The sequence below is a fragment of the Micromys minutus genome (genome assembly GCF_963924665.1).
Source record: "Micromys minutus genome assembly, chromosome: 19".
Lineage (NCBI taxonomy): Eukaryota > Metazoa > Chordata > Mammalia > Rodentia > Muridae > Micromys > Micromys minutus.
In genome coordinates this window covers 10,667,979-10,678,433 of record NC_137954.1, presented here as the reverse complement: position 1 = coordinate 10,678,433, position 10,455 = coordinate 10,667,979, and the positions used below count along the sequence as shown (strand labels likewise).

At 39.2% G+C, this 10,455-nt stretch overlaps 1 protein-coding gene across 1 annotated transcript in view; it reads left to right on the top strand.

Moving 5' to 3' along the window:
- Positions 1 to 9,188: 9,188 nt before the first annotated feature.
- The window catches only part of HYCC2 (hyccin PI4KA lipid kinase complex subunit 2), a 32,099-nt gene continuing 30,832 nt past the window's right edge, over positions 9,189 to 10,455 (top strand). The window contains exon 1 of the mRNA XM_080932734.1: positions 9,189 to 9,288. The gene's annotated coding sequence lies outside the window, so the exon portion shown is untranslated. The remainder of the gene's footprint in view (positions 9,289 to 10,455) is intronic.

Here is a 10,455-nt window from a genome sequence, read left to right as displayed (position 1 = left end):
TGATTACATTTGGAGCTATTTTGTCAATTTTAGAGAAAATGTGAGTGACCTCTTGTGGGTAATGACTTGGAATCCTCTAAGCATCCTACTTTGTATGCATAGGGCAGTCTCTCGAAATGTGAGGGATGACCAAAATGCAGGCTGCGCCAAGGCTGAGAACCCTTGCCTTATGTGAGTTCTTGGCCTAGTAGTCTGTTGTGGCTTTTCTATAGAGACATGCTGGTTGCTTTATCTAGCCACCTTATCATCTGTCATAGGCATTTGAATACCATCAAGTTTGCTGGATTTAAAGGCCAAATGGTGACGTAGTTGTACTGCCACCTTGATTTGTTGCTTGTTCTTGTCTTTGGCCCCTTTTAAAACTGGCAAGCTTCTGGGATATCTGGGAAATATGACAAAGCAACATACTAACATGATTTATGTTATTTCTAGAATATAAGCTGGTCTTTCAGATAATGTGTGTATTATTTTTTTTATTATTGTGACAAAATGCCTGACAAGAACAAGTGAAGGAAGGCAGGGTTTATTTTGGCTCAGCATTTAGGGCAGAGTCCATGGCAGATCATGGCAGCAGGAATGTAAGGTCACATTTCACTCACACAAGTGAGAAAATGCTGGTCAGCTCATTTCCATCACTTCAGTCCAGGACCCCAGCCCACCGGTTGGTACCTCCCACATTCATGGAGTCGTCCCTTTTCAGTTAAACCTTTCTGGAAATACCCTCATAAGACACATGCAGAGGTGTGTTCCCATAGTGATTTTAAATCCAGTCAAGTTGACAATTAATTATGATTAACCAGAACAGCTTCTTTGTAAGCGGTAAAGGCTGGCTGAGACATTCATTTGAAGGGCATATTTTGGTATACTCTGAGGGTATCATTAATATGGAAAACTGTTAAATCTTCATACAGTTCTTCTAATATGTGGCATAAATGTAACTTTTACTAAAGGACCTTGTTGACCAAGTGGAATAAACACGATGTTCGCGGCATAATCAACATGTGCGATATTCTGTGGATGACACCTTCAAAGTTTGGGTAGTCTTGCCAGGTGTGGGAATACATCCTGTAATTTAATCACCTTTAAAGCAGGATTGCAAGTTTGAGGCCAGCCTAAACTAGATAGTGCAAGACCCTATCTCTGGAGGAAAAACAGTTCTTAGAGTCTAGCTTGACAGTTGATCTCACTATTTACTAATTATGTGACCTTGGGAAAACAATTTAATTTCTCATTGCTTGTTTCCTCATCTGTAAAATTGGGATAATGACAGTTATATAGGATTCCTGTAGGTAGGTAGTTATGTAAAATGTCTGAAATACCACATGTGTGCTGACTAGTTTTATGTCAACTTGACATAAGCTAGAGTCACTGGTGAGGAGTGACTGAATTGAGAAAATGCCTACATTAAGATTGGGCTGTAGGTAAACCTTTACGGCATTTTTTAAATGTAGGAAGGCCTGGCCCATTATGGGTAGGGCCACCCCGCACAGAACAGCCATGGGGAGCAAGCCAGTATACAGTACCCATCCTTAGCTTCTGCATCAGCTCCTGCTTTTAGGTTCCTACCTTGTTTGAGTTCCTATCTTGACTTCTTTCAGTGATGAACAGTGATGTTTAAAGCATCTGCCAAACAAACTCTTTCCTCCACAACCTTTGGTCTTGGTGTTGCATTTTAACAATAGTAACCGTAACTAAGACACCAGCATAGCACATGTTATAAAATACTAAACTAAATATATTTGGTCTTTAGCCATCTCCCTTATTTAAAGCAGGGTCTCTTGCTGTTGATCGTTTCTACTCAAGCTGGCCCTTTAGTCTCCTGGGACTTTGTTGTCTCCAACACCCATCTCCCCTTAGGAATGTTGAGATTACAGACACGCTGCTATCTCCTCTGCTTGAGTTTGCAGGGCCTGATTCTGAACTTGCATGGCAAGCTCCCCGTCCACTCCGCCATCTCCACAGCTACTTTTTAAGAACATATACTTCGCAGTTTGCTTTAGGCCTGTGAATAATTTCCACAGTCATGAAAAACTTTAGTCTGACAATGTTTCTAACACTTCATTGCTTTCATGGAGGCCAGGTCTTCTGAAGCATTGCTCTGTTCTCACTGCCATCACCTGTGATTTCCAGGCTCATGCATTCTAGAGCGAGGAATTGGACAGGGACCTGTAGATAGTAAAGAAGACAGCAGGCTAGAGTTAGAAGATGATAATAAATAATAAAATGATGATAATCAATAATAAAAGGACTGTGACCCTTAGCTGTTTCATAGCACCCACTTTTTCTCGCATTATAGTGGGCTTGTTTAGTTCTTTATCATCTGGCAGTCTTGGTCAGGAAGCTTTCCCATCTTTTCTCTTGACTGGTGTCTTTGTTCTATTCTCAGCCTTTGTGGAAGGTTTTATGGGACCTTATTCTCCCTTTTCTTACCTCAGTGCCACTTACATAATCTTTTCTTGCTTGTATTCAAGATGACTATTACTTTGTGTAGACATTGTGGCTATAATAGGGAATAAATACTTCTTCCCACAGGAGCTTGTGCTTATATTCTAATACTATAAATTATTATTAGATAGTAAATAAATAGATAGTAAATAATAGTAAAAGTAACTTTTATTCTGTTCTAATTGTCATCTTGGAGGCTTACTGACTCCATCTACCAAGCTGTAAGCTAGGCCTCACTAGGCCTGGAAGCCTCGAACCTCTACAATTTTATCTAGGCCTATGATGGTTTCAGCCTGTGAGACTTACTGCTGAATAAGCTCACCCTTTCTAACTCTTTCTGAACTCTTGACTGGCTGGTAAACTCAGCTGTTCTGGCTCGGAAACTCCTCACCATGCTGACTGATTCAATGTGGTTTCTCATTTTTTCCTCAGTTTCTCCGCTTGGCTCATACTAACTTTGGCATCTGTTCTAATCTTCTAGCTTATTCTCATTCTCTGGCCCATTCTGTCTTTGCCTGAGACAAGCTTGTTCGCTCACTCCTACCTGTCTCTGTAGCACTGACCCAGTAAAACCGCCCTTTCTCCTCTCCTCTCTCTTCACTGCTCTCTTAAATAGGCTCTTTTTTCTCTCTGTACTAATGAGAATTGGGCATATCCTATTCTGTGGAATCTTTCTCTGATTTGTCACTTTGTCTGCTATTCAATTAAACATCACTTTCAAACATTGGTACTTCCTTTTACAAAGTAACTTTACCTTCATTGTTTGGGATTAAAGGTGTGTGCTAAGACTGAGCCACACCACAACTAGAAATAGGTTTTTCCTGTTAACAGTGTGATTCAAATATCCTGCAACAAATAAGTTTGTTTGTTTTTGTAATGCTGAAGATTGAGCACAGGACCTTGTATGTTAGGCAGATGGTCTACCCTTGACTACAGCTGCTTAACATTAAATAAGTAATAGTAACTATCATCAGAACAGTAAATATAATTTGGGAATCAAGAGTAATAGAAAACAGGTGGAGCTCTCTTCCAGGCGCTCATCTTCCTTTACACTTTGAAAAGTCAAGACTTGAATAAACTAACAAAACACTGTAAGCAGCTGGCTGCAAAGGCAGTGGCAACACAGCAAGAATGAGATCCACATGTTGAAGAGACAGCAAGACAGTGTCACTAAAGCAGGCAGGGAGCCAGGAGTGGAAAGACAGTCGTTATTACTAAAATTGCATAACTTAAAACCACTTATCTAGGGCATGTTTTGAGTAGTACTAACTGATAGTCATTGTTCTCTTTAGTTGACTGACCTTCCAGCACCATCGAGTTATATAATGGTGGCTTAATTCTGCATAGTTTTAAATTGAGTATTACTTGATAGTTCCTAACATTTAGTGTCTCTCTCACAATGTCTTGGTAATTAGCTGTTTTAGAAATTATCAAGTAGTGAAAAGTTTTTAATTGCTTTTATGAATGATTTTTAGTTTTTTGCCCTTCAGCAAGAATGCACCCTCTAAAGTTTCCATAACTCCCCTACTAATGCCAACTAGGGAGCATGTGTTCAAATACATGAATCTGTGAGGAAATGTCTCAAACACCCCATTCTACCCACGGGCCCCTGTAGGCTCATAGCCATCTCATGATGTAAAATGTATTTAGTCCAAATTCAGAACTCTTTACAGTTGTTAATACTTTCAAAACTGTTCAAAGTCTTTTTCAAAACGCTTACTATGACTCCTTAAGCTGGTTGTGGAGATGCACACACACCTTTAATCTCAACAATCAGAAGGCAAAGGCAGTTATCTCTCTGATTTTGAGCTGTCCTGGTCTACATAGTGAGTTTCAGGCCAGCCAAGGCAGAGTTTTATACTTTTACTTGTTACCTTAGAAGCTTCCAGATAACAAGTTATGTATTGCTTTCCTGTTTATAGTTTGAAGCAGAAGAAATTAGAAATACTATATAAGACACATAAAATGTAATCAGTAATGGTTATAATAAAGTATGTCTTAGGTCTTCCTTTTTTTCCATTGGGTTTCTAACTAGCTAGATTTCTAGAGCTCCCTGTGTAACTGGGAATGACCCAGAACTTGTGATCCTCTCACTTCCACCTCCAGTGTCAGGATGCGCAGTTGTGCACCACCACACCTGGTTTATGTGCCTTGTGTGCTCCAGAAGCACTCTACCAAGTGAGCTACATCTCTAAGCAAAACTGCATTCTGAAGATTACATAGACCTTTGTGTTATATTTTGGTTATCTTCATATTGTCAGTGTTCATAATATGCATGTGGGTATGTGCTGAGCCCAGTATGGCCTTGGTGGGGACAGAGTGACATGGTTCTGTTGTGCCTTTTCAGGATCTCAAACCCCAAAAGACAGCCAAAGAGCCAATTCTGATGCAATCACACTGAGGTCTTTTTGATTCAAGCTTGAGCTTGGGCTCACCACCAACCCTGGCACAGAAGGACGGGAGGGTGAAGCCCTGAGCCCAGTTTTAAGCAAGCATTTATAGAGGCAAGGAAACAGGCAAGGGGGTATTCAGCTTGGCACACATCTGAGTGAGGGTTATAATGGAATTTGCTCCCCTTTAAAATGATTGGCTGGTGCTGGAAGCCAAACCATAATCTTTTATAAGTAGATATCTTTACAATATGCATGTATAAGCACATTGTAGGGGCTACAGATAAGTGTTAGGTAAACTTTATAATTAAAAACTTGCAAATAAATATTATATATGAAAATTAAAGAGATGCAAAGTCTGTACAAGTCAGGGAACTTCTCTACAGTTAGGGAGGCATTTGAAATGGAAGCTGTGGAGCATCACAGTAGATTTTAGTTTCAGTATTGAATGTGATGTACTTAACCACCATCAAAAAATTCATGACAGAATTAGACTAGAAAAATGATTTGCTTTATGTCCTCTTTCATAACTTGTATCTTTTATAACTGAATTACCTGCATTCAGTCCTTTCTCTTTACCTAATATTTAGCCTTTCTTGATGTATTTTCTTTACCCAACTGTACATTTGTTTGCACATATTGACTGAATTCAATGAGAGAACATGTGAGGGTTTTGGTTTGGTTTTTGTTGTTGTTGTTTTCTGGAGATTGTGTGACCTTGCTGTCTTCATTAGGGTTTTACTGCTGTGAACAGACACCACGACCAAGGCAACTCTCATAAGGACATTTAATTGTGGCTGGCTTACAGGTGCAGAGGTTCAGTCCATTATCATCAAGGCAAGAACTTGGTAGCATCCAGGCAGGCATAGTGCATCCCAGGCAGGCATGGTGCAGGAGGAACTGAGAGTTCTACGTCTTCGTCTGAAGGTTGCTAGCAGAATACAGACTTCCGTGAAGTTAGGATGAGCCCAAATCCACAGTGACACACCTACTCTAACTAGACCACACCTTCTAATAGTGCCACTCCCTGGGCAGAGCATAAACAAACCATCATACTTTTTTAAATATTGTAAACCTGTCCATTTTTCTTCAAATTTTCAAACTTTCAGTTTTTTAGAGCTGAATAGTACTTATATTTTTCAAAATTTTTCATTATTCATTTATTTGTTGATGGGCAAATAGGTTGATTTAAATTCTTTGCTATAGTAAATGAACAAGCAATAAACTTGGGGTTACCAATATCTCTGTAGTAGATTATGGCATTCTCTGGGTGTTTGCCTAAGAACGAAAGAACTGGGTAGTTCTATTTGTACTTTTTTAAGAAATATGCAAACTGATTTCCACAGTGGCTGTATTTGCACCTCCACTGAACTAAGTGAATTCACTGACAGAAGCCATTCTGATTGGGTGAAGGGCTATCTCAAAGCATTTTAATTTGCATTTCCCTGATGTTCGGGGTATTGAATACTTTTTAAAAATAGTTGTTGGCCATTTTTATTTTTTAAAAAAAAACATTATTCAGTTAATTTGCCCATTAGTTGACTGACAGTTTTATTTCTATGGTATTCAATTTCTGTAATTCTTTGTAAGATCTGGCTAGCAGCCTCTTGTCTGAAGTGTAGCTGGAGAAGATGCTCCCCCATTGTGTGGGCTGTCTTGTATCTGCTGATTGTGTTCTTTGCTCTAGAGGAACTTCTTATTGTTAAGCAGTCCCTTCTGTTGATACTTGGTGTTAGTTCCTGTGTGGTTAGTGTTCTTCAAACAAAAAAACCAAACAAAAAAATCTCTTAGCTAACCTAGTATAGGGTATCTCCATGTTTTCTTCAAAAGTTCTAGTATTTCTGGTCTTAAATTAAGATCTATGACCAATTTTTAATTGATTTGTGTACAGGTGAACTATGCAAATCTAATTTTATCTTCTGTGGGTAGAAGTCCAGTTTTATCAGCACCATTTGTTGAATAGGTTCTTTTTTCCAAAGTATAATTTTACCTTCATTGTCAAAAGTTATCTGGGTTTAGCTTTGCCGTTTTATTTCCAGGTCTTCTATTCTCGTCTTGGTCTACTTTTCTCTTCTTATGTCAGTACCAGTTTCCTTAACATTCTGTCGTCTACAGTGGGATTTGAGGTAATGTTCTTGCTTCCATGTGAATTCTTTTCTCTAAACCTATGAAATAGGACATAGAAATTTTGGTAGGTATTTCATTAATTCTATAAAATAGTATAAACATTTTCATAATGTTAATTCTGCCAACACAGGAATGTGAGCTCAACAAACTAGACCATAATCTTTTTTTTTCATAATATTTTAAATTCACATTACAGCCCATCACAGCCTCTCCTGCTTTCCTCCCAGTCCCACCCTTGCAAATCACTCCCTGAATTATCCCCTCCCCTCTCCTCATAGGAGGGGAAGCACTGCTTAGGTACCATTCCCACCTTGGAATATCTAGTTGTAGCAGGACTAAGCATCTCCTATCTCACTGAGGCCTAACCAAGCAGTCCAGGTAGGGGAAGGGGATCCAATGGTAGGGAACAGAGTCAGAGACAGCCCCCAATCCAATTGTTATAGGACTCACATGGAGACCAAGCTGCACACACATCTGTTAGAAATGTGAGGGAGGCCTGGGTCTAGCCCCTGCATGCTTCTTGGTTCATGGCTCAGTCTCTAAGAGATCCCATGGACCCAGATCTTCTTGTGGTGTGCTTGACCCTTCCAGCAGCTCAGTTCTCTCCCCACTCTTCCACAAGACTCCCCAAGCTCCACCTAATGTTTGGTTGTGGGTTTCTGTATACTTTTCCATCTGCTGCTGAGTGAAGCCTCTCAGAGGACAGTTATTGCTAGGCTTCTGTCTGCAAGCATAACAGAGTATTATTAATAGTATTAGTAGTTGCTCTCTCCCAGGGGTGGGTCTCAAGTTGGATCGGTCATTGGTTGGTCATTCCCTCTGTCTGTGTTCCATCTTTATTCCTGTAGTTCTTGTAGGAAGGACAAATTTTGGGTTGAAGGTTTTGTGGGTTATTTTTTTTTTTTTTTTTTGGTGTGGGGGGGCAGATTTAAAAAATTCCAGTTGCCATTGTCAGTGCTTTTTATTTATTTAAAAAAGTGTTTGCCCAAGTCTGGCTCGATTGTGAATATCTATAATCTCAGTGCTTGGGAAACTGAGGCAAGGAACATTGCAAGCTCAGTGCCACCTTGTTTACATATTAAGGCCCTGTCTTAAAGGGGGCGGATAGGATTTAAATTTGCTTATTTACACAGTGTTTTGCTGTACGTGCCTCACACACTTAGATCTGTGTTCTAATTAGAATTTTCTTTTAAAGCATTTAATGGGAGGCCAGAGATGTTCATGCAAACACACACGCATGTGTAAGTCTGAACACTACTTTTAGAAGTCAGTTCTCAACCTTCCCCCTGAGGGTTCCCAGGATCATCAGACTTGGCAGCAAATACTTTAACCCAGTGAACCATCTTGCTGGTCTCTGGAATTTACTTCTGTGAACAGTATAAGGTTAAGGATCACAGTACATTGTTTTCCATAGAGATAGCCAGTTGACCTCTAACATCTTTAAAAAAAAAAAAAAACTCTTCTAACTGCATTGCACTATTATCTTTGTTATAAGCAAGTTAACATGACTTTATAAAATCTGTTTTCCACTTGTTACTTAATTATTTAGTTTAGGAGTGAAAATGAGTGGGTAGGTGAGGCTGTGGAGACCTAAAGAAAACTTGTGAGAGAAAGCATGCATCACTATCATGTTTCAAAACTTATCAGCATTTTTTGTATGGAAAAACTTAATTTTATAGATTCTTTTTCAGCTGAATCTCTAGTTATTTATATAATCTATGTAGTATCTTAAAGCTAAAATTGAGACTTTCGTCTCCAACATTTTTTTCTTAGATATAGTGAAGATACACAAGTACACTAGTTATCAATGTTAGAGGAGCTACAATGAGTAAGTGCATGTGCTTACTCACCAAGGGTCAGGGGCCTGAGTTGAATGTAAAAAGCCAGTGTTTCTGCCAGTGTCTGTAACCCCAGCGCTGGGGTGTGATACAGAGACGGGCAGATCTCTGGGACTTGGTAGCTGCCCGAGTACCCAGAGATGGTAGTGATCCGTACGCAGTACTGTGTGAGGGAGGGAGGGGTCAGGCAGCAGTCAGTAGAGCCACATGACCATGTGCAGCCTTGCACATGAGGATACATGCATGGTCAGTGATTATACACACACACACACACACACACACACACACACACAGGGGTGGGGAGCTGTTTTATGAATTTTCCACTTAAATTTTTTGTGTGTCTGTTCTTGAGAATGTTTTCTTAATATTTTCTTTTTTTATTTTTTATAGAGTTGGAAAATATTTAACTCTCAACAAATGAATTCCACACTTGAACTCTGCTGCATTCCTGTGCCACCTCCTCCTTTAGAAAACTGATCTTAGGACAGGTAAAATTATGACCTTAACTTTAAAAAAGTGAAGAATAAATTTTCCCATATTATTAAACATGTTAAGAATTTTTGGTAGTCTTTGGTGAGTAGCATTTTATCTGACATGATCACATTGTTCTGTCTTTGAATTCAGTTTTGAATTATTTTAGTAATTTCATTTAACAAATGTGTTATCTCAGTTTTACTTCTATTTAGTTCATTTATTTAGCATGAGTGTGATATCAGGGTACATCTAGATCACTGTTATCCAAAGTAACTTCTGTGACTGATGGCTGTGTTCTTTTTCTGTTCTGTCTGATATGGAAAAATAATCAAATGTAAATTCTGAGTATTTGAAATGTGGCTAGAGCAAATAAACTGCTCTTAATAATGTTTATTAATAATGTACAGAATATGCAGAGTCAAAGCCAGGTGTTGTTTTATGCCTGTAATCCTAGTACTTAGGGGGTAGAGACAGGATGATCAGACAGCAAGAAGAGACTAGAAGAGAAAAGAGAGCCCAAATAAATACTTATTCCCAAATCTTTTTTGCTTTAAGATCTTGCACACACATCCCACTGTTTATATAGAAAACCAGGACAGGTCAAAAGGAGAATGGGGGTTGAGCAGAATCACTAAATTGAATCTACCCAGGAAATCAGTTGGTTAGAATTCAGAAATGGCAGACAGGGCCAGCTTAGTAAAAGCTTTATACTGACAAGGTTCAAAATAGGGACAAGGAGCAAAAAAACTTGCAAAGGCAGTGCTTCTGCTACATGGAGTCTGACACCAGATCCAGCATTCTGACAAACAAACTGGTGTGTTTTATGAAATATCCAGAATGGCTGTAGGGAAGGGGGCTCAACGCCATCAGCCTGCTAAATGAGTAGATACGATGTAAGTTCACCAGCATAGAACATACAACCACATGTTGCAGGCTTTTTAACCTCATTGAGGTCTGACACTCTGGTTGTGTATGTGTGCATTCCTCTCCCCACCCCATAAGGGATAATGAACTTGGCTGGAATGGTCTCCTAAACTAAGAGTCTGTAATTGTATGAATCCACATTAGGAGAGCAGGATAACCAACATTAGGGCTCAAGCATTAGAGAAAATACTAGAGATGAATTTGGAATACAGGACAGATTGTCTCATGAAGTGAAGTCATCAGTAAAGACTTGTAAG